The sequence below is a fragment of the Lagopus muta genome, chromosome 4 (genome assembly GCF_023343835.1).
Source record: "Lagopus muta isolate bLagMut1 chromosome 4, bLagMut1 primary, whole genome shotgun sequence".
Lineage (NCBI taxonomy): Eukaryota > Metazoa > Chordata > Aves > Galliformes > Phasianidae > Lagopus > Lagopus muta.
The window spans coordinates 21,030,433-21,053,308 of record NC_064436.1 but is presented as its reverse complement, the minus strand read 5'-3'; the positions used below and the strand labels follow the sequence as shown (position 1 = coordinate 21,053,308).

At 41.3% G+C, this 22,876-nt stretch overlaps 1 protein-coding gene across 5 annotated transcripts in view; it reads left to right on the top strand.

Moving 5' to 3' along the window:
- The window catches only part of TENM3 (teneurin transmembrane protein 3), a 1,260,835-nt gene that overhangs the window by 1,022,084 nt on the left and 215,875 nt on the right, over window positions 1-22,876 (top strand). Inside the window, exons 1-2 of one of the 5 annotated variants that reach the window (XM_048943309.1) lie at window positions 7,664-7,764; window positions 7,843-7,934. The exons of the other annotated variants lie outside the window; for them this stretch is intronic. The gene's annotated coding sequence lies outside the window, so the exon portion shown is untranslated. Of the gene's footprint in view, window positions 1-7,663; window positions 7,765-7,842; window positions 7,935-22,876 lie in introns of those variants that run through there. 5 annotated transcript variants of the gene reach the window in all.

Sequence of the window (22,876 nt, the reverse complement as noted above, 5' to 3'; positions counted from 1 at the left end):
CACTCTTTTAAGTAAATGGTAACCTTAAATTCTTGGTAGCGTCTACACCCTGTTTCTGATTTGTCACATCTGCTAGTAACTGAGTGAAACTTTTACTAGCAGTGGGGCATGTTGGCAAATATTAATACTGTTGAGTTAAATGTAGAAAATGATCACCTGTTCTCAAGAAGAATTAATATCCAATAAATCACTGCAAGGTGTGCCATAAATGCAATTCTAGATACACTGCAGCACTCAGTCATGTGCCTAACAGCCCACCTATCACCAGGCATTCATCATCTGGCTGAAAGCATACCGCAGGAGGAAAGTTTGTTCGTGTAAGCAGGCCTGAGTACACATAAAGGGTTTAGAAAACCTATTCTTATGGTTTATGAAAACCTTTATTTTTTTTCTTTTTCTGAAAAGGCAGTAAGGTTCCTACTTACCTACTTAGCAGCTTGCAATACTTTTTTTTTTAATGTACCCAAGCTAATGTTTTGGAAAGCATTTATTTTCAATGTATAGTTTTTATAACCATTTCATAAATATACCACTTGCAGGATTGTGGCTCAGACCAGGTGTCAGAGGAGTGTGAAATAATTTTTATGCCATCTTTCCAAAGCAATAAATGTCATATGAGCATACACAAGTGCAGATATAGTACTTTTAGATGAACATTCTCAAACTGTATGCTAGAAATCTGTTTGACAGACTTACCCAAAGGATGACACTTTTTTTCTGATCTTGCCAAAGGAGCAAGTGTGTAAAGAGAAAATTTGCCCTGCTGTTTGTTTGTTTTTTTCCCAAAGAGTTATGATGTAACAGGGGAGAAGAAGTTATAATTAGGAGAAAAGGCTTTTTTTTTTTTTCTTATTTTAATTGAGGGAAAAAAGGACATTTCTGACCAAAATGATAGTGAATTTTCTGTTTTCTACCCTGCACAAAAAAAGGCAGAATAGAAAATGAAGGACAGCAGCAGCTGAACCCACAATCCCAGCTACATAGTTTCAGTCATGATCACATGGAGCTTATTCCAAGTGATACATGAACTGTTTTTTCTGGGAATCACAAGGACATCAATTCTGTGTGTGCGTGTGCGCTTCTTTTAAAAATGTCTGTATAAAGATGTCATTTTGGAGGAGTACCTTGAACATTTTTTTAATGAGATGATCAGGAAACAAGTTAAACCATTCTAGAGGTATGAGATGCCAGCCTCGTTATTAACAAGAATAATGCGTTTTTTTCTTTGTTCTCTTGCACTGATAAGACTGCTCTGTTGGTGGTCTTTACTGATTCTAAGGGATTTACAATAGGGTAGGTTTTTTTCACAAAAGCGAATTCTTTGTCAGACCTCTCTACAAAACTATTTTACACTGAATAGATTGTTTCTAACAGCCTACACCTACCTTGTTTGTTATGAAACGTCCTGTCTTCTCACATCTTTATGTACAAAATGACTTTCTTTCTTTCAGATTACTTTTTTTTTTTTTTTTTTTTTTTTTTTTTTGGTGACTTTCATTTGAAACAAATGTTCCTCCCCTTTCTATTTTGCTTTCTGTCAGAATTGTAAATTTTTAATTAAAAATAAAAATAAAAAATCCAGTAATGCAAAAGGATTTAGATCTGTGGACCCAAGTATTAAACGTAAATCAAAACTTGGTGAGTTGAAAGCTACTTATTATGAAGATTAGACACTCTGTTTCCAGCTTGGAGCGTTGGCTGTGCAAGCAACTGCTTCTTTGCCTTCTTTTCCAGATGAAAGCTACTGAGTAGCAGCTGCTGATGGATGTGTCTGAGAGAAAAATGGAAGCAATATGAAAAATTGAGGAGGAAAGGTGTTGCAACTGTGTGTGGTTTAGAAGCTGTAATGGTTTTCTCTTTAGGGTTCTGGAGTGTGATGATGCACTGAAGTGCATCCCATGAGATAAAAAAAGAATCCATACTTACAGCAAGTTGATCTTGAAGAGAGGTTTAAGAGTTGGATTATATTTGGATTTTTCTTACTGCCGTGAAGGGTTTCAACTTTTTCCTAAAATGCTCTTGTCTTTTCTTTAAGATGTGGGTAAAATGACCTGAAAACATCAAAGCATTATATTTTAATGCTTCGTCTTGCAACTGTTCTTAGTGCAGCAGCTTTCCTGAAGCAAATAGGATTAGCTGGTTGTCCTTTCTTTTTTTTTTCCCCCATGATAGCTATGTCTTTCAAAGAGCTCATTGATACATCATCTAATCCCACAGAACTTTTGTGAGTGTCTCCTCCTCATCGTCACTCAGTTGTACTACAAGAACAGCATCCACACATTCTGTTTTCCAAAAACTGTGTCGATCATTCAAAGCATGTGTGCCCTTTTTCTCTGTAATCTGTGGAGAGGCTGCTACCATCTGCATTCAAACACAGAAACATACTGGTGGAAAATGTAACAGAAGTCTTCTAAGTACTCTGAAAAGCATGGTCAGTATTTTTGTTTTCAATAATTTAGATGTTTGAGACCAAGATATTCAGTTTGGATAATAATTGTCCATTTGTGTTTTTCCATGCTTTTCTTTGTGACAGGACTTAGTGCAGAGTGACGTTAAGCAGGACACTGCACTGTTAGGTAGTAAAAAATCTATGTCGTATTTTTTACCTGGACAGATAATGCACTGAGCTTGAAATTTTTCAAAGAGCAGAAGAGCGTTATTTACTTCAACACATTCATCTGCAGCACTCAAAAATCACAGCACTGACATACACTGAGTGGTTTTGTGTTGCTTCTTAGGAAGAAAAGTCACAGGTTGCCCACTTATGTTCAAGAAAAGTATCTTGATTCAACCATTTTGTGAAAGTACTGTATTTTTGCTATAACTCTTGCTTTATATCCACTTACTTGCAATTTCTACTTGCATTTTCAGTGCAATGCAAATCTGAAACTGCAAAATCCTTAATACGTTCCTGGAAGAGGTTATAAAAAAATAGAATTTATCTTTGTGAGGAAAAAAAAGCTTATTGTTTTCAGATGTGAACGCTGAATCTGTGACATCATCGTCTTAGTCTGTTCTCATTTAAATTATTGTTATTGCATGAAAAATACAAGTTCTTATCATCTTCATGGCTCGTCTTACTTGTGAAGGGAAAAAAATGTAGTCCGTTTAGTGAACAGTTGAAGTGCTTAAGAATTGCAGGATGTTTTATGTGTAAATATATTTGTGCACGTTTCTCATAGTAACACGTGCTGTGAATCCTGCTGATATCAGATAGTATTCTTAAGCTTTATTTCTAGAAAAGAATTTCCCCTTTTAAAAATAAATACATTTCCAACAGGAACTGGAAAGCTAAATTACACATATTTTATTTTATTATGTCTGTACTGTAAAACAGACATGGGAATGTATCTTGCTGTTACATATGACACCTTATCTGACAAGAATCTTCCTCGTAGGCAGTGTGTAAATTCCATAACTTAATACCCTGAGTTTTTTTAAGGCTGTAGGAAAAACAGGCTCAGAAGTGATGCAGTGATACCGTGCCATTTCAGCGTCTAGAGCTGCCGTTCATACTTGTTTGTTCCGCACATGCAGAGAGCAGTATTTCTGCAAAGTACATGCAGCATTTCAGTACAAGTAGCTGGAGCACTAATTAACTATTTATGATAGCATGTCTTCACAGAGTACTTAGGCTGCTACTGTTTAAATAGGCAAATTAGTATTGGGCTAAAAAGGTGCTTGTTCCCTTTTAATGAAAGTCACCAGCCAGCTTTAACGTTGATAAATAGCTGAAATTGTTATCTTGATGATTAGGAGAAAGGCAATTAGGACAGGAAGAGTGGAGTCAGGCTTTCCTTCTACCATGACTCTACTTTTGCAGTATTGTCAAGTCAGCTCTGTTTCCACATCCATTTGCCACATTGAAATGGGCATAAGAGTTTCCTACTTCTGCATGCAAGCACAGAAGACGAGATACTAGAGAGGACTGAATCCTTACGTATGGGGCACAGAGCACAGCTGCTTGTGTCAGGGTTTCTGCAGTTCAATGGCGGCACAGCATCACCACTGTGCAAAATGCAAAGATAAAAATCAGTCATGGTGACCAAGCTGTTAGCACCCTCCCTTCACAGCTAAGTGCAACCCAACCAATTTTAAGGCTGAAACAAAGCCCTCTCTCTAAAACTAACCATGTTCACAGTTCCTCTTTGTTTTCATCTATTCTGGAAAAATATGAACTGTGCGACATGCTATGAAGGCCATAAAATTTGAGCTCTTCTGGATCAGGGAAGAGGAATCAGTTCCAACAGCTTTGCATTCCCACCAAGAACATCCTGTTAGCAGTTCTTCTCTCTTTTATACCAGCAAGGCCCCAGCTCAGTTGTTTTCACTGATCTAAATTGTGGAAATACGAGAAAAAGAGAAAAGGAATTCCTTCACATATGTCAAGGCCAGCTGTGCTGTACCTTTCAGTCCTGCATAAAATAAAAAGAAAAGGTAACCTTTCAGATGACCCTGACCCTGCTGGTGACCTGACGAGGCCACTGTAACTTCAGCAGGAAGAAAGTCTCTGTTGCCCTCAAAATGCAGCTTTCAGGAAGGAGAATGAAAGCGGCTGCAGTGGTGATGAATGTACCTGTAGATAGCTGCATGGATTAACATTGCTCTAATTTATTCAACATTAAGAAAAAGGCCTGTAATGAGTTATTAATAGAGAAAGACTAAAAATGGGTTCAAATTCAGTGGTTAATGCTCTGCATAATTTACTGGAAGAATCTTTCTGACCGAAATACTTCCAAAAAGAAAAAGCCATTTCCCTCTTTTCCTGTGAATGAAACATATCTGCTCTTCCTTCCCACCTACCACAGTTTGTTCTTCTTACTGCTTGGGTATGAGCAACATCAGCATGAAGTGTGGTATCTGCTCTGGATTTTGTTTCATCCACATCTGTCTCCTCCACATAGGTATTTTCCTAAGCAAACATCTGGTTTTCTGATGCCTTTAGTATTGCACTTAATAGATCCGTGAAATTATCTGTGCTGCTATTAACGAAATGGTGGAATCATAGCACGAGAGGCACCTTTGCTTCCTGCAAGAGTCAGGGACAGACTTCCAGAGGGTGTGTGCAGGTGCCTGTATCTTCTGAGCAATGCTGACTTCAGGAGAGCTATGGAACTCTCCAAGCATTCAGTCCCCCTTCCTCTTTTCTTTAAGACCCGTAAGGCTATGTACCTGAAGTAATTAATCCACTTAATATACTTTGTAATGGCAGAAAGTGCTTATCTGTAGGTATTCCATGCAAGCAGTTAGGAAAATAGTAGTTTTGTGTTCCAGTACCCAGCTGAACCTCTTTGAAGAGACAGTGTGTGCGTTACTGCAGCCTTGCTAGAGACTTGTATTGTTCATGATTTCATCTCGTACCTCTCTCCTTGGCCAGTGTTTCAGCTCTCACAGATGTGAGAATCTGTCCACAATGTGAACTGCCAAGAGCTTCCAATTTTCAGCGCAAACCCCTTAAGTCTAGCGAAGCGTAAGCCAATGGTGGTGATTGTGTTACAGTTTTTCCTTTGTGCTAAGTCAGAGGGCACTTAATCTGTTGCATAGCTATCTGAAGAGCCTCATTTCAAGAGTTGGTGTTACTGCTGATGTGCATTTTTTTTAGTACTTTTCTCCATTATCAGTCAAGACTGCCATCATCAGGACTTGGCTTCTGGGCTCATTTTCCCCCATTTCACAGAATTCTGCTATTTCAGTCTGTCTAGTCTGTATTTCTCTTGGAAGTTTCAAACAAGCACGTGGAACTTCTAATTGTGCAAGCTTTTTTGAATATTATTAAGTTCTTTATGAATAATACATCTAAAAATATGTGCTTTCCTTGCAGCGTAACATTGTTGAAACATAAATCTGGAATGGTATTGTTTTCCCTGGAAGTACTGTGTAGTCATTAACAATATCTTGACCAGATCTTTGGCAAAACGTGGCTTCCAAGTAGTGGCTGCGGCCACTTGTGTGGTGCCAGCAGCAGATCTTGTGCTGGGATGAGGAGCACGAGGGCGAGTCAAAGCTTGATAAGAGTTTCTGTGGGAATTTCCACATACTGCCGTGCTTTCTAAGCCAACTCTGAAAGACATTCTTTGTGCAGTGATGTTAAGAATAACATAGGGAATATCGCTCCTGCAAGCGTCTTGAAGGAGTTGTGGGTTCCACACTGGATGTAATAAATCTCCTTTTTCCTGGTTGTTTTGCTGAAGATAGGGGCACTACCTTCAGCTTGACAGCCAGCTGAAAACAAGGTATGTATTTTGAACGAGTGTGTTTCTATCTGCAGCTTTTGTAGCCATCTGGATCTCTAGCAGTTTTGCAATTAGCAGTGGGTATGAAAATGCTGTGTTTTGTGTCTCTGAGGTGACAGCTTTATCTGGCTGCAGTGGCATACAGGGTAGCACAGCCAGTTCAGCAGCCGGCCAGTTAGGGTGGCTAGGAGCATCATGAGGTAAAGTGCTGCCACGGGCTGCTTGTTATGTGCACACTCTGGTAGGGGTGAACCAAGCCGAAGAGTTGGTGGATGGATGGAAGGAGAGGCGGCAGCTGTGTTGGTGTCAGAGCACAGGTGATGGTGGTTGGGCACAGGTGGTGGCTGGGCAGGCCCCAGCAGGGCTGTGCCCGCGCCTGTGTGGGTTCAGGACTGCACTGAGGGCTCTCCCAGTCCCACTTGTGGAAACGCAGCTGGTGGGAGTTGGGTGCATCGGTCTTCCGTACAGACGGACTTCATTTTCTCTCTGCCAGCGTCTCTCACTTCGCTGATAATTCATGCAGGAAGAAGCGCTACGGATAACTTGATGCTGTGGCAGATCGCCGCTATATGACACACGGTGAGCGGTGCGGACTGACGGACACGCGTGGGGCGGCTGCGGGCGGCCACCCCGCGTTCGGTCGGTGCCCGTGCCGAGCCGGCGGCCCCGAAAGGGTTACGCGGTGCCAGGCCCGGCCCCCGCCGCTCGCCGGGGAGTAAACACGGCCGCCTCAGCCTATCGCGGCGGCCGGCGGCGCGGGGCCGGGGGCGAGCGAGGCTCCGCCGGGCGCGCTCCACACAGCGGGGCCGGGCGGCGGCGCGGAGCAGCGCGGAGGTGGGCACGGGGCTGCGCGCGGGGCGGGAGCGGCTGCTCGGGCTCCTCCTCGCGCCGCAGCTGCCGGCAGCCCTGCGGAAGCCGCCGGGGCCGTTCCGCGGTGTGCGGTGCTGCCGAGCCGGGAGGAATCTCTCCCCGCTCGCGTCGCAGCTGGAGGAGCCCGAGCACTGTGTGCCGCGTCCGGGCTGTGGGAGGATCGCCTCTGGGAGTCGGGGATGTAAGAAACGAGAAGTTCTAGTGTTGATGTTTTTTGGGGTTTTGTTGTTTGGGTTTTTTTTTTGCCTAATTCGCATCCGAGGTGTTGCGTGTCGTTGTTGCAGCTCTCTCGCCTAACTCCGTTACGCTTATCCAATAAGAAAAGTATAAAGCACTGCAAATATTGTGCAACGGAGGGGCTGCGTACCTGGGTGAGTGGGAGGGGATGGGGGTTGGGGGTCGCTAGTTCAAAAGTCTGGAAAGAAAACCGCAACTTCGCAAGCCGAGCAGAGAACGCGGATAAATCCCCCGGAGCGAATCGGCCCAGATGCGTTTATAGGGCGGCGCTGCCCGGAGCCGCCTCCTTCCGCAGCCGCGTGCGGCCGCGTCCGCGGGCAGCCTGGGCGCGCGGGGCTCGCCGTGACCGCGGCCGGCGAGGTGCCTGGAGGTGGTGCGGCAGCTGAGGGTTTGAGCCTTTCTCGCTCCGGCTGAAATACTTGGGGTAATTGAAAGCAGATTCACGTCTGGAGTTGCACGAGCCAAGGTTTTTCGTTTTTAAAATAAACCTTTTGTTCCCCAGCTTTAAATGTCTGAGGGAGCCGTCTGGAGACCCCGGGTTGTTAATTGCTAGAGTAGACTTGAAGGAAGGAGTGGGGAAAAAGCCTGAGCGAGGTATGTCGGCGGTTAAGTTTATTTACCGTTCCGCTCTCCGCGTTGCGGTGCATGGATCCCGCTGCAGCTGTGTGCATGCACGTGTGGCTGGGTTGGAGCTGCCCGTCTCTGCAGTGCGTGTGCTTCCTTGGCGTGGTGTAGGCTTGTGGCTTACATTCACCTGGCTCATTTTACCTGCTGTCGTTTTAACAGCCGTTTGAGCAACAAAAATTCTAAGTTTTGAAGGTTTGAAGGAATAACGATGTACGTTCAGCAAACACTTTGGCGCTTTGTGCTGGCAGCTCCTCTTTGTTAACTTTGCTGCTGTTTTCTGGCCGTTACCGGGAGAAGCTTGGGAAGCCCGAGGTGAGTGCTGGGCACAGCCGGAGCTGCTCGAGCTGTGCCTGGCTATGGGGGTGGAGAGCGACGGAGGCAGAAGGGAACGGCCTCCCCTCTGCCCGGGGCTCCTTAGGCTCCGGGGGTGCATTCGCTATGACGTGTGGAAAAGTTACCGGAGATGGCATGAGTCCCCTATCCATTAGTGCTTTAATTGCCAAATAAATATGAGGAGCTGACTTCCTGTTGTTAAATATAGGCTGTCATTAAGATAAGAACGTGTACATTTGCATAATTGCACCAGACAGGCCACGTTTATTTCCTTGAACCTCTTGGTGTGCCTGTAACCTCCTTAGGTAAATCTTCTGTGTTTTCTTTCAGAAGGTAAAGCTTTCTGTGTATCCTCAGTATGTTGGGAGGGAAGTATTTGGGTAAAATACGGGGAAGGCTGTGCAAACCAGGGCAGAAAAGCAGTCTTCCCTTTCCTGTCCATCATGTTGGGACTCAGAGCTGTGGGCCACATCCCAGTTACTTGCGGGATGTTTCACAGCTCTTGGATTAATCATTATGCCCCTACTTGGAGAAGGGCCTGAGAGATATCATACTACAGTGTTTTATTTCAGGGAGGGATAGGAAAGGCTCTGTTACAGTTTAGAAGGCAACAACAACGTAACCTTCACAAAAACATCCCACCTTTGGACTTCTTTGGCTGTGGTCGCTGGTGATTTCCAGCCTTTGGAGTAGAGCTGAGGACACATGATGGAACATGTTCCATGCAGTTCAATATAATTTTTTTTTTCCTTTGAAGGAGATGAGCTCAAGTGGCAGCCATCTAAAAATGACTTTGATAATTAGTGTTACGTAAAAGGTGACATGTCATGCATCAGGTGTGTGTTTGCTTTCAAGGTCCGCAGTGAAAATGTGCTCAGTATCCATCAGCGGTTGATGTAAACTGCCACAAGTTAAAGAATTTGTCTTGAGCTGCGTTCTTGCATTTCTGATGTGCTTGTGCAAAGATTTAACCTGACTTATCGCATTACTGAAATGATCTGATAAGTAGTTATGAGATGGGGCTTTATAGATTTGTTTTCTGCATCCCAGTTCGCTTTATGGGCTAAACAAGGGAATATTAATGGTTGTGGTAGATATGGTTTTACAACATATACACATCAGTAGTGATACCAGGAAATAATATTGTGCTTTATTGTTTCACAAGTGAGAGGAAAAAGTTAGTTTTCTTACAGGCTTCACTGTGTGTGAGTTGTACAGACTTTCTCAAGAGGCAGTTATGTGTGTTGAAGAACAGCAAGTTTCTGTGTATTCAGTGAGTGTTACGGACTCAGTACCATGAGCAGCTGACCTCAGGAGTGATTGCAAGGTGTATACATCCATTAGGTGTAAATGGTTGAAAGTTTTTATACTGCAGAAGAAATCACGATGAAATAGTGTAGCAGTGTTAATGTAATGCTGCTTTAGCTTTCCAGGTTAAATAATGCGAGTCTTTTAAATGCTAGGAACAAACGGAAAAAATGGTATTTCTGTTCCTTCGGAAAGCTGCATGTATGTACAGTGTAGTAGACATTCTGAATGAATGGAAAACAACTGCTCACCTTCTTTGCCTAATATTGAAAGAGTTGGAAGTGCAATCTTACAGGAAAGCCTCAGTGTGGATGACAGTGAGTTGTGTAGTCTTTTGGGGCTGGCTGGCAAATTGTTGTGGAAATGAGAGCAACTGCTTAGTGTAAATTGCTGTAAAAATAAGTAGCATTACAGAACAAGTCCTTTAAATCTAGTAAACCGGTGGAGTTACCTTATCTGGAGACAATATCCCACCCTAGTGTGGGGTGTATAGAGGAAGCAGAATGGAAGGCTACAATTTTGAGCTGTAGTTTGGGTTTACTTATGGCTTGTTATATGCAGCAGTGGAGATTTTGTTCAGCAACGCTATAAAAATTGCTGCAAACTTCAGGTATTTGTTGTGGTCATCAGTGATGATAGAAGCACTGATTTCTGTATTGGGTATCAGAAGGTAAATTTGCGGTATGTTCTAGTATGTTCAGAACTTGTGAATTGAGTCTGAGTGGAGGAATGTTTTGGTAAAAGGTTTAACCAAATAGCTGAATTACTTGAAATATAGGCAAATCCTGCCTACAACTCAAAGTAACGTGGCCTTAAAAAACAGCAAGGACAGATATTGTTGCTATTTGTCCAATATCCGTGTTGTGGCAGAACTCTGTTTAAGTACACTTAACAAGTTTTCTGTGTGCTTTATTTCCCGTGGCACAAGATAGCAGTGTTTGCAGTAGCAGTAAGCTCACAGCTCTAGTATCATGTCGATAGGAGCTGTGTGTTTTTATCTCTGATACAGTGTGCTGTTCTGCCTCTTTCAGGCTCTTGCAGAGAATTCAGACCTTTGCAGCAGAATTTCTAAGGTGCTCAGAAGAAAAACAGGTTTAGAAGGAAAAGAAAAAAAGACTAATCCAAAATCAGAGCTGTTGCATGCAACTGCAACTACAAAAAGCAGATCCAACTGCTTTGCTTGGCTTTTCGTTCCTTTTATCGTGTTTCAGTGGTTACGAATCCAAGGGCTACTGATGTGAGTTGTTTTTGTTTTTCTTTTCTTGCTACAACGAAGAATTAGTGTCCTGGAGAATGCCTTGGTGTGCCAGAATGTATATGAGTGCAAATTGAAGAAAGTAATGGCAGTTATGGATCAGCAGTGTTTGGTCTTTCTTCCTGGCTGTCTCGATCATGAGAAGACATTACCTTCAGCTTCCCAACTGTCACAACTGCCAGCCTAATTTTTAGGCTACTTTAATTTGCATCTCTGGTATGGCTGCCAGCCACACACAAAGGAGAAGAATAGAAATATTTTTATTAGAGCAGGTCTTTGTTTAATAGCATAGACCTACTTCTTCATAAAACGGGCTGTTATGGCACTGGTGTATGAAGTGCAGTCGGTTCCAAACGCGCAGAAATTTCTGAGTTGTTAATTCTTGCAGAAGGATTTTTCTCTTAGTCAGAAACCGCGCTTAAAAAAAAGACTGTTGTCCGGGGAGTTATTAAAAGCAGTCTGGAAAGCCTTTTTATGCTCTTTCTTTTAAATAAAACGGGATTGCCTTATGTAACAAAGTTAAGTTCGTTAACCTTTTATAATTATTTAACCATTATTTCATTTTACCCCCTGCTCAAACGTTATACATTAATGCAATAGACACCTGACTGTGCTCTTAAAAGTTTATTTGTCTTTCAATTCCTGTGATAGTAGGGGGCAGTATATCTCCTTAATTATCTTTGTTCAGGGAAATGTTGAAAGGCCAGGGTAGTTAAACAAGGCCGTTTGGATTTGCAATAAGGTCGAAGTCGGATGCAAGGAAAGTGGTTAAATGCATTATCATCTTATTGAGCACATCATCAGTAAAGTGACCTTGATGGAGGTGGAAAAAGCCATTTGGCAATTTTATGACAGCCACCTCTCTGCTGCTGTTATCCCTGCCAGAGAGTATTTCAAATAGCGTTATCACCATCTCCTCTTGTCGCTTTGAAATCTGATTTTTTCTTAATTACAGAGAATGACTTAGAGGCTCATGGAAAATGGGAATGGGCTTTTCTAACAGTGGCGAATTTTTATACTTTGGAACTTATCCTTCAGCTTGGATGATACAGAAATGTCTCTAAATATTGAAGTGACCTGAATGTCAATTATTATCTGCCAATACATCTGCCTTTAAGAATCTCTTTGTGATGATTGTAGTTTTCTATTCATGCAAGGTTTTATTCTGCTGCTTTATAAACTTGTTCTAAGTCAATAGGAGGACAGACAGGCCAACTTTCAGCCTAAGCAGCAGGGACTCTATTTGTTTTAACATTTGTGTATATATATATATGTTTTTACAAAGATACTGAAACCATGGGAGGTGTGTGGCTAAGCTGGAAACAAATAGTTTAGAGATGTGTAACTAGCACTTAAATTCCAATGTCACTTGTCAATTCTGATGCCTTAAAAACTTACAAAAGTAGAATTTCAGCTCTTGGACATCAATGTATGTATTTAATCAGAGTTCTCTCAGCTGTCGATCTTTCTCTTCCTCCTTTTTAACTTTTAACTCTTTTCTTACTCAAAAGTGCAGTCTTTATTTGTTCCAAATCAGTGTAGTTTTGCACCAAACAAAAAATATAATTTTCTGTCTCTGATTGTGAAGAGGCCTCAGAACTAGGTGGGAATTCTTACAGTGCTCCCTGTACAGATATTGCCATAATTATGAAGGGAACTTTAAAACAAATATACAAAATGGGAGTGTAGACTGTATCAGGAAAGCTGGATCTAAACTCGAGCAACTTAAGATATAGGTTAATTGCCTGAAGCTCATAGCAGAGCATTAAAAATGGCTGGAGGCAAGAGGGAATGATTTATAAGAATAGATTAAAAGAAAGGAAAAAGTTTGTGTGTGTGTATATACATATACATACAAATACATATATATAGCTTAGTTGCATGACGTCCATGCTCTGATGGAAGGACTATCTGCAAGAATGTTCAAGGCAGTTTGGGCTGAGGCGGTCAATTCCTCAGCACGTAGGAGCTTCCCAAGAAGAGCACAGGGTTCTTCTGTCATCACCTCTTTTCAGAGATGTTAAAAACTTGCTGCTGCATCTCGCCCTGACTTTTTTAAACTAACAAAAAAAGTACATTATGTCTGAGCATGCAGTACTTCTCTAAGACCTTTAGCTCCATATCCAACCACAAGGTTTTTAAAGTTGCTAGCTGCAAGCAGAGCATTGGCGGGGTCTTCAGGCCACATACTCATTGTGAAATTTCTATCCCTTTGATTTCCTCAGGTTTTGTGCAAACGTGTGCTAATGTAATGGGGAGCTGGACTGAGCTGGAAGTACCCAGTGCTCTCTCCTTTCTTTATTGGTATGGAGTATTTTTCTTAGCACTGTGTTCCAGTTGCTCATTCTCAGAAGAGCGATTTTGGAAGCGGAACATCCAGATGGAGAGAGAATCTCAGTTTTCACACACGCCTTATTCCTCACAGACGTGCCCTTTTCATCTAGCTGCCTAAATGATGGAAGTGCCCCTTCCCACTTGCAGTATAAAAAGTTTTATTTTCTTTCTAATTATTCTTGCTTTCCTCTTAGCACTCTCCTGGTACTTATCACTCATGTTCTGCCTATGTGTGTGTTTCTCTCTACCCATCTGGAGGACAAATCTTTTGAAGGCACGCACAGTTTGAAAGTGTAGTTCTGCCTTCTCTCTGTCAACTTCTCTCTGTCAAACTTCCCTTCTCATCAGATAGTTCCAAGAAGGATGCCACAGGTACATCTATCCATTTCTTGTAATGATACTGAGCCCTAAGGTCTCTCCTATCAACAAAGAGGCCAGCAGTGAGCTGATGGAGCTTGGGTTGAAGAGGCTCTTGTTATTCTTTGACAAGTGCACCGAAAATCACTGCCAAATATTGAGTCTTATTCAGAGCCTAGAAGTACTTAGAGAATTTTTCTTTTTCCCCCTCTTCTTCTGCATTTGCACACCTGTTGACCATGTTGGTTTATGGAGCCTGGCAATATTTTGTTTCCGGAATAATTTCTTTTTAACAGCTTTCCTTTCTCCAAATCATATAGTATGGTTCATGATGTGAAATAAACATCTTCAGAGCATCTCAAGTAGTCTTTTTGTGTAAACTCTGCTACTTTTTACTTTGTGTGAAATCCCTGTATTTACCACTCTTCCCCCTGAAGTCAAACTGACTTTTCAGACAGTTGGTTACTCCCTGTGTGTAAAACCTTCTCCGCAGCTGATTTTTCTATTGGTGCCACTTGAATAGTATTTCAAGTTATTCCTCAGCAGCTCTGCCAGCTTTTCACAGAAGAGATCAGTATATTATTTATCAATTCTCTTTTCTCGTTCCTGCCCTCCAGCTTTTACGTTACCCCCTCAACCTAGCTCCTCTTACCTAATCCTAATTTACTGCTGATCAGACCCATGGCAGCAGAATCAATTACATGACGTGTAAAAAGAATGAAAATAAAAACCTACATCAGACAAACTTATGTTTTTGCCTTTGAGGTAATTGGTTTTGCTCACAGTGATCTTAGTGAAACTAGGTAGAGTCATGCTGTTTTATCTTGCTTGTGTATCATCTGCCTTCTGGACAAAGGGCAGGAATATCTGCCTTTGTTTCAAATGTACCCCATAAAGCAGTTAAGAAATTGGGTCCGATGGAATGTTTTTTTCTCTCTGCAGCATAGAGGAGAGCTTAGGCGCTCTTTTTTTTTTATGCACAGTTGTATATGTGGGTGGAATTTCCATGCACGTTCCTGTGCTAAATATGATCATTATTATATGGTATGTTGCACAGGGGCCTTTGCTACAAAGTAAGGAATAATACTGTGGGTCCTGTTTTAGCAGACTGAATGTTACCACAGTTGCCTGGAAGTAGGTTGACTGGGTATAATCCATATAGAAATTATGAACTTTATTAACATAATTTCTAGATTGATTTGTGTTAGTCTGAAATAACTTATGAACGCTTGTATGCAAGTTTGCGTTTTAGTCAACGGAAAGAGTCCCCTAAGCTCAGCTGGTGGTTGTTCAGCTTGTGCTTAAGGCTGTAACACAGTGACTCTTGCTGCTAGATCCTGTTAAAAAGAGTCATAGGGTTCAGCAGGTAAAGGCCCTGGGTGCTGATAAATCTAGAAGCCTGGCCAAGTGACAGTACTTGAAAAGCTTAGCTCTGCTGTTCTACTGAAGTCTGTGTGCAAGAATATGCTGCTGTGCTCCTGGTTCGCAGCTGGAGCCCCAGAGATGTGGTGGAAGAGGGCTATGAAAAGAGAGAGAGACCAGACAGGTCTCACATAGGGAGTAAAATTAGACTGTGGACTGTGCCATCTGCCTCTCTTTTTCTGTGTCTACAGTAACAAGACAAGTCTGAGCTCAATTTTTTCACTCAGTGATGATGCAAGCATCACTGATATGCACGTGCACATGCTCTTCCTTAGAAGGCATGGGGACCTCGTTCATGTGACCTGTTGGGGAAGTCTCTGGTCCATACACTTGTCTGAGTTGTGTATGTACTATCCAGGAGAGCACTGTTTGTCAGAGAGCATGATTAACACAGGAAAATCAGTCAATTAATGGTTATTAATCAATGACTGCGTGCCAGTGCCTGTGCTCAAGCTGGTGCTGAACTGGTCCTGCTGAGCAGGTACAGAAAGGGTACAGCAAAGGGCAATGCAGAGACACACCAGGCTGCTTTAAACAAGTTTGTTTGACAGAAGCCATTAACACTTTCCAGCATAACAGGTCAAACTTAAATGTAATTTCACATCACCAACCCAGATAGTTTTAAATTAATTTGTACTGTTTCTCTCTCTGGAGGTTTTTGCCTGGACTGTCAGAGAGGGAGCCCTTTTCAGGGTGGTCCTGAGCTGGAGTAGGTGTCCTGCTTTACCTACAGGATACCATTTATCTCAAGTTCACTAACATTTAATGCCACAGATTGAGCCAAATTGTGCCACTGATGCGAAATCTTTGTCATGTAGTCCTTTATTTAGGATCATGAGATTTATCTATAAAGAAAAAAATGTATGAGGCTGTGAGCTGCCAATTCCTCTTCAGTATTCAGCTCATTTGGCCACCTTTGTATGTAACTACATTGCATGTACAATTTCTGCAAGATTTGTTGCAATTACATCAGTGAAATCAGCTTTAAAAGGTTCAGCTCTGTCTTGATTTTATGTATTTATTTAGTTTTTGAAATATGTAGGTCACTCCAAAAGTAATGCCTCCCACTCAATTCCATGGAAACTAAAAATATGGTAGGTCATGTTAGCGATCACATTTTGCTTCTTCAGATGACTGAACTGCAGCCGAAAGTGTTTTGATGTGTTTTCTGCTGCATGTAGATCTGTGCATTACATTTATTAGTTGATAGAATCAAGTTCTTCCCCTGCACATGCACTGTCCTGAAAGTAATAAACCTTTGTACCGTGATATTCCTAACTGTAAATTGCTGCATTTGGATTTTAAGTTGGCTGGAAAATGTGTAAATGCTCCCTTTTAGCTACCCACCTGAAAACCCTAAAGAAGTACATGCAATTCCTATGTCAATTAAACCTCACATTAAATACACTGATTTAGTATCTCTCTGTGACAGACAAGTGACCTAGCTAGCTTTTTGGTTTGAATGGTGCTATCTTATCTTATAAAAGCTGCTGTCACTGTGTTTTTAAAGAAAATGATGCACACGGAAGCCAAGCTATTGGGGAAATACAAAAAAAAAAAAAAAAAAGTGCCCCAGTGCCTCTCTTCCATTTCACTGTTGCTTCAGACCTTGGTTATATTCCTTCAGACAACTTCTGTCTTTGCCAGAAAGGTAGCTCTTGTTAATTCTCCCCTATTTCAGCAAGATTAAGGCAATGCAGAGAAAGTATTGGTAGACTTTGCATAGCCAAATTGGTAACAAGCAGTTCCTCGTCACTGTGGCCAACTTTTAAGATATGTCATGCTTTGAGGTGACATGAAGTCCTTTCTTCTTTCAAATTAATATTTTCTTGATAAAACTCTCACTGACTCAGAGAAAGGAGGGTTGGAGTATTGGTCTGAGCAGCTGGGAAAGCCTGTCGCTACCAAAAATAGCAATAATAATGTATGCTTTTCCCTGAAGTATCTGTGCTGGAGTTAGTAAAGCCAATGCAAGGGAACCTGATAATCCCATCAGAGGGACCCTAATCTTTAATCTGTACTAAAATAGAAAATTTTAGATTTCCTACTGATGTTATGCAGTTCATGGAATCGTTGTGTAAATGCACATCTGTGATAGAAGCAAACCGATCTCAAATCAATGCGTATGCAAGATGTATATGCATTAGTTGCATATTTTGGGTTTTCTGAAATACTACTGTCTATTTCCTGTAGCTTCAGGCACTCATACTTAAAATCTCCATGATTGTGAGCTGTCCTGTCTAACAGAAAACCTGTAAGTAACCTAGATTTAGTCTCGCAGAAAAAGTGTCTTTACGTCATCCAGACTGCACTTGTCACAAAGCTCACCAGAATGCTCTCTCTTTCAAATATGGGAAGTTACGAATGTTATTAGACTATATACTACATGTATATATATGTATTAGTGCTGGAGGAATGTGTAATTAGACTTCGGCTGTTGTAGTACACGAGTATTATCATAAAAGCTTCCCTATAGAATCTGAACTTAGAAACATGTTGGAGATCACTGATAGGGTATGAAATAGAAACTTGTAGAGTTTCCAGGTCCTATTGCAAAACAGAGGTCAGTGTCTCCTGGTATTAATGGTTGGATCTGGTGGTCTTGAAGGTCTTTTCTAACCTAGAAGTTTCTGTGGTTCTGTGATTACTCCAAGAGGGTGTGAGCTATTCAGTTAAAACCATTTATCCCAGCTGTGTGCATGACTCTGCAAAGGCACCTCCCAGTGCTCCCAGCTTCACGTTTCAGTACAGAACTACCCAAAAGGGCACTAGGCAAGCACAGCAATGGGATGGTTTAGGTTGGAAACTACCAGTGCAGTCTGCTACACCAAGGTAATTACTGTAATTATTATAAATTGAAGTATTGTTAACATTTATTAAAATAGTTTAGTCTCTTAAAGTTATCGACCTGGAAAAAAATGTTGTTTTCTTTTTTTAATGTTTTTTGGTGAACTGTTAGGTCAGGGTTTAAACTGTTGATTGAGCACCTGGTGAAGGGCTGTGGCTGGGCCAGGGAGCACAGGCAAATCGTTTGCACCTGTGCTCCACAGGTGACCAGAGGGGGTGGAAGCAGAGTGGAGGCCCCCCCTGGGCTCATATAAGGGCCAGCCGCTGAAGGGTGAGTATCTCTGGGACCTGGGCTGCTTTCTGAGGAGTGTCGTGTGGCCAGAGATTTTCTTCACTATCTGGGTGAGTTTGGGTCTTCTTTCTGTATGTGATTATTGGTCTACTTGCAAATATCTGACTTGGTATTGCTTGGAACGTATCAGAAGCCATTTTGCCTCTTTGTGAGCAGAACACGCCTTTCCAGGAGAAATGCAAGCTGACTAGAAGACCAAGCTTCAGCTAGATGTGAATTTTAACTGTAAAGTTGTGAATGCTTAAAAACAGGGTTCAAAGTGGAAATGAGGGCTCTAGCATAGGAATGCCAGAAATTGTTGTAGTAACTTAATAGGTAAAATGTAGTAAAATCAGAAATAATCACCTTTGTGTTTTGCTGCTACAGAAAGCTGAAGCATATGACTTCAGTAGGCAAATTCCATTCAACTTCACATCTACTGCACTAGCAGGTCTTCACATGCCTGCAAAAATGATTTATCTTTTAAAGTAGTGATATATGTCAAACAATCAGCTTTTTATTTGTTGCTGTTTGAATATCTTTTTTACAAACGTGTCTGGAGTTTTATGGAACTCAAGTCGTGTTTTAGGTTTAGTGAGTCTAATTCCTCGCTTCTGTGTGCGTGTCAGTGTGTGCTTTTTCCCGTGTCAGTAACTTTTAAAATCACAGTGAAGTTACGTGTTTGTTTGTTTTCTAAATTGCAGTGATTATAATAGCATGTTTCATGCAGATGCTCAAGCAGCATCTGAGGATTGATATCCTTTTTATTTCGTGAAAGGTCTGAGAAAAGGGGGAAAAACAATTTACTAAAACACTCCTTGCCGTTGTTCTGAGACATCTTCTTTTGTCTTTCGTACTTCATAATTGATCACAAACACTGCAGTGTGTTTTTTTCCTGTCTTGAAATGCTCCATTACAGAAGGGCTTGGAGGACTCTTTTGCAGAACTGGGGAAATAGGAATATTGTGAACTCCTTCGTTTACGTAACAGAAAAAGATGCTTCAATTTATTTTCTTTGTACCATGTGAATAATACCATGAATGCTGTTAGGCAATTGTCTGTAAGCTAATTTTATTGGGTTAGAAATGTGTCTGTATTTCAAATCGCAAATAGATACATTACGACAGGAAATGCAGAAGAAACTGTATTTGTTGCCATACCTAAAAGAATATCCAGCAGTTTAACCCCAGGAGATGTTGAAATCCAAATACAATGGAATATGCCTGATCCTGGTGAGACATGTTCCTCCTGGATTTTGGAGTAAAATTTACACATAGTCTGAGTGATAATTTTATTAATTCATTGTAACTGACCTTAAAACCTTGTATCTGACATGTTAAGATTTTTTAAAATCACATTTGTAGCTGATAAAATAATCATTGATAACATGAGTAGAAAACAGGCTACAAAATCACATTCATTAGTAATGAATGTAACTTAATAGCATAGCTCTCCTAGGACCAGAAAAATGTTTTCTAAAATAGATTTTGTTTAACACCTAAATTCCTTCATGGAAGCTTAGGAAATACTGACTAGACAGAAATTCAGACTAGCCAACTGAAATTTGTCTACTATTTTCAGTAGACTGTTTTTTTTTTGTTGTTTTTTTTTTTGGTTTTTTTTTTTTTAGTGCTGCAGAGCTATCAGAGGAATTGCAAATAGTGGATTCTTACATATAGCATGAAACAGTCTTATAGTTGTTGAGGCATCTGTGCTTAACAGCATCCGTACTTTATTCCCTACAATTTTTAGGAAAACTAGTCTACTGTCGTGAGTGCTTATCTGCTTCTTGTTCTTTTTTTTTTCCATTGCTAATAATTTCTTAATGGTGAGTATTTATTTATGTATGTCAAAGATTTCAGGCTAATATTTTCCTGGGGATATTGTAGGGTCATTTTAAACCAACAGAATAACTTAATTGGCTATGTGAAGAAAGCACTGAAAGTGGCCAGACGCAAAAGGCATTGTCAGGTAAAGTCAAGGATTATCCAACCCTCCTCAAATACTCTAAGTCTGCAGGCACCTGTTTCAAGCACCCCTACATAGAGAAACTGAGCTTTTAGCATGTCACTGCTTCTCCACACATGCACTCAGATTTATATCCAGCCCTGAAAGCCTTATCTCCTCTATGCTGCAGTTCCAGTTACATTTTGTCCCTAAAGCCTTCCAGTGAAGAGAAAAAAAAAAAAGTAAAAAAAAAAAACCTGTAAGTTAAATTGTTGTTTCATTGTAATGGAGTTGGTGGCCTGAGGTGGGATAGAGGGTCCGTAGCATGTGGAGAAGGAGGATGGAGGTTGATGTTTATGTCACTGTGCTGTAATGAGGGAGCGATGTCTGGATTTACAGGCTTTTCAGGGAGTGACCCATGGATGCTGTGCTACTGCTTTGTGTGGTTAGAAGAGCTGAGAGAGACACTGATTGCAAGTTCCTGTTTCAGATGTATCTGTTGTAGGTATAACTTTTTTCTGTTATGAAGCCTTTCTCTGGCTGGATCTGTCTGTTTGGTTTATTTAATTCATGGTTAAAAGAAAGATAAACCAACAACAAAAAAAAATAGTTGGAACAAGGTGCTGTTTTAGAGTTTGTATAATTATTTGTAACACAGTGAGCTGGCCTGTATTCATTTCAGAAATCTGCTAAAAATGATTAAAACAAGAAAAAAATAGCAATGCGTCCTCAAGTTAAAACTTCTTCAATGCGTGCGATTAACGTTTAGTATCTCAGCATGCTATGTATTCATTAATTTAATACGAAAATACCATCTGTATAAAAAAGATCAAAAAAATAACTGCTGTGTTCTCCTCACATTGAGTAGAGTAGCTGCCAGATCGCATTCAGTGAGAAGAGTAAATGCCTCTCTACTCCCACGTTTGGTGCTTGGGTGCATTTCCTGACATTTTCTCCCCACTTGTGCAGGACTGGATACCAAGTGGGCAGTTTTGCTTTGCAAGACAGCTGGTTGTGTTTGTCTGAGCTGAGCATCTCTTGCTAATTGTACTTGGGTAACTGTGTGGAGCAGGAGGGCAGTGCCATGAGGCAGCAGATGGCAGTGAGGCCATGTGCCCCACATCTTTCCAGCCAGCAGCTCACCTGGAGCAGGCTGCCTGTTTCTTCCCATCTGTCCTGCTCTGAAAGCTTCACAACTTTTTTTCTCCCTTCTCCTTCATCTCTTCCCTGATTTCTACCTGTTGTGTTTTTCACCAGCTTTTGTATGTTATTTTAATCATTTGGTCAGTAATGGATTTTCTTTGTTCCTTTCCTCAGGTTGCTGTTCCTTTTCAGCAGCTCTATATCACCTCCCTGCAGCCTGCAATGTTTCTGGTTCATGCTTATCTATGTCTCCTTGCTCTAATTCAGGCTGGTGGCTTGACATCTAGGTGGGTTTTGGAAGCAGTTTTTGCTGGTTTAAGGCGGACAGCTGGAGAAGGGCCTAGGGGGCACTTCTGGAGTGGCAGAGAGAGGAAAAGCAACATCTCCTTTCTGTCTTCCACCAGCCTCCTCTCCATCCCAGCTTTCTGTCCTAGCAGTTTATCATCTTTTTGTTTTCTTTTGTTCATTCTAAACAAAAGCTGGAGATTGTGGTAAAGGTCCTTCCCTTTTCAGGAGACAGCATTTCAAGCTGGCTTTCAGTTCAGTGCCTTGCAAGCAAGTGTACCACCTTACAGGACTGCAGCTTTCCATTCCTATTCTGTTCTGGGTGAAGTAAGTGCCACCAGGAGGAGTGGGGAGAGCTGTGCTTAGGCTGGCTTGTGAAGAGTTGTACATAGTGGCTTCAGTGAGAGCACAGCTGGTTGTGGGATTAACTTTAAAGAAGTTCTTTGCTACTTCATCTGCAGCAGCCACTGATTCAGTGTGCAGTGCATTTCCTTTTGCCATTACAGCTCTTCTGCTCAAGTCCTTGCCTTTCCTAATCCAAAGTGAGTATTGGTGTGGACGGCAAGGTTGAGAAATAGTGATTTAGGAAATGAAAGGTGGCTTACTTGCTATCTTGAGCAACCAGAACCCTAAGATGTTGTCCTGGAACCTCTGCATTCATGCTTTGCACTTCCAAGTTGGTGCAGGAGGAAGAGTCAAATCCTCTTTCAAATTTCAGGTAATTATTAAGTGAATTATTCTGAGATCAAATTTGCATTTTTAAAGGGAAGATATGAGCCTTGAAATGTTTCAATTAGTAATACTTCTTGGCTTCAAAATGGTTTCACATCACCAGAGAGCACCTCTAAGGAGATCTTGTGGAGGTTTTGCTCAATCGTGGGATTGCATATTAGTATTGTTGCCTTCTTCAAACAAAAACCTACAAATCTTGCGCAGTGTCACTATTTATGAAATAGACTATGTGAATTCTAAAAGTATTTATCAAGAATGAATCGAATTATTGGCATATATCCAAGCAGTTATGATTTCAATATCCCAATCCCTAGAACTACTTTATTATTACTTCCCTTTTTTGCTTCAAAACTTGAACAGGGACTTAGAATGACTGACACAGGTAAAATACTGTTGTTGTTTGCCCACTAATGTGGGTGGTGTGCTAGAAAATAAAGATACTCAGTTGAGTGCTACTTGTTTCCCAAATAACTGCAATGCTGAATAGAGACAAAGGAAAAGCCATGCTTCCAGTATCTTTGAGACTTGTTTTGAGGTGGATTTTTTTCTACTTTCTAGCTTGGTATTTAGTCAGAACTGCTGCTGAAGCCTGGCATCTGCAGTTGGGGATCAGCTTACTTGCATTGCTGCAGCTTGCTGCTCTGCAGATCTGCAGACTAACTACCTGAAGCTTTG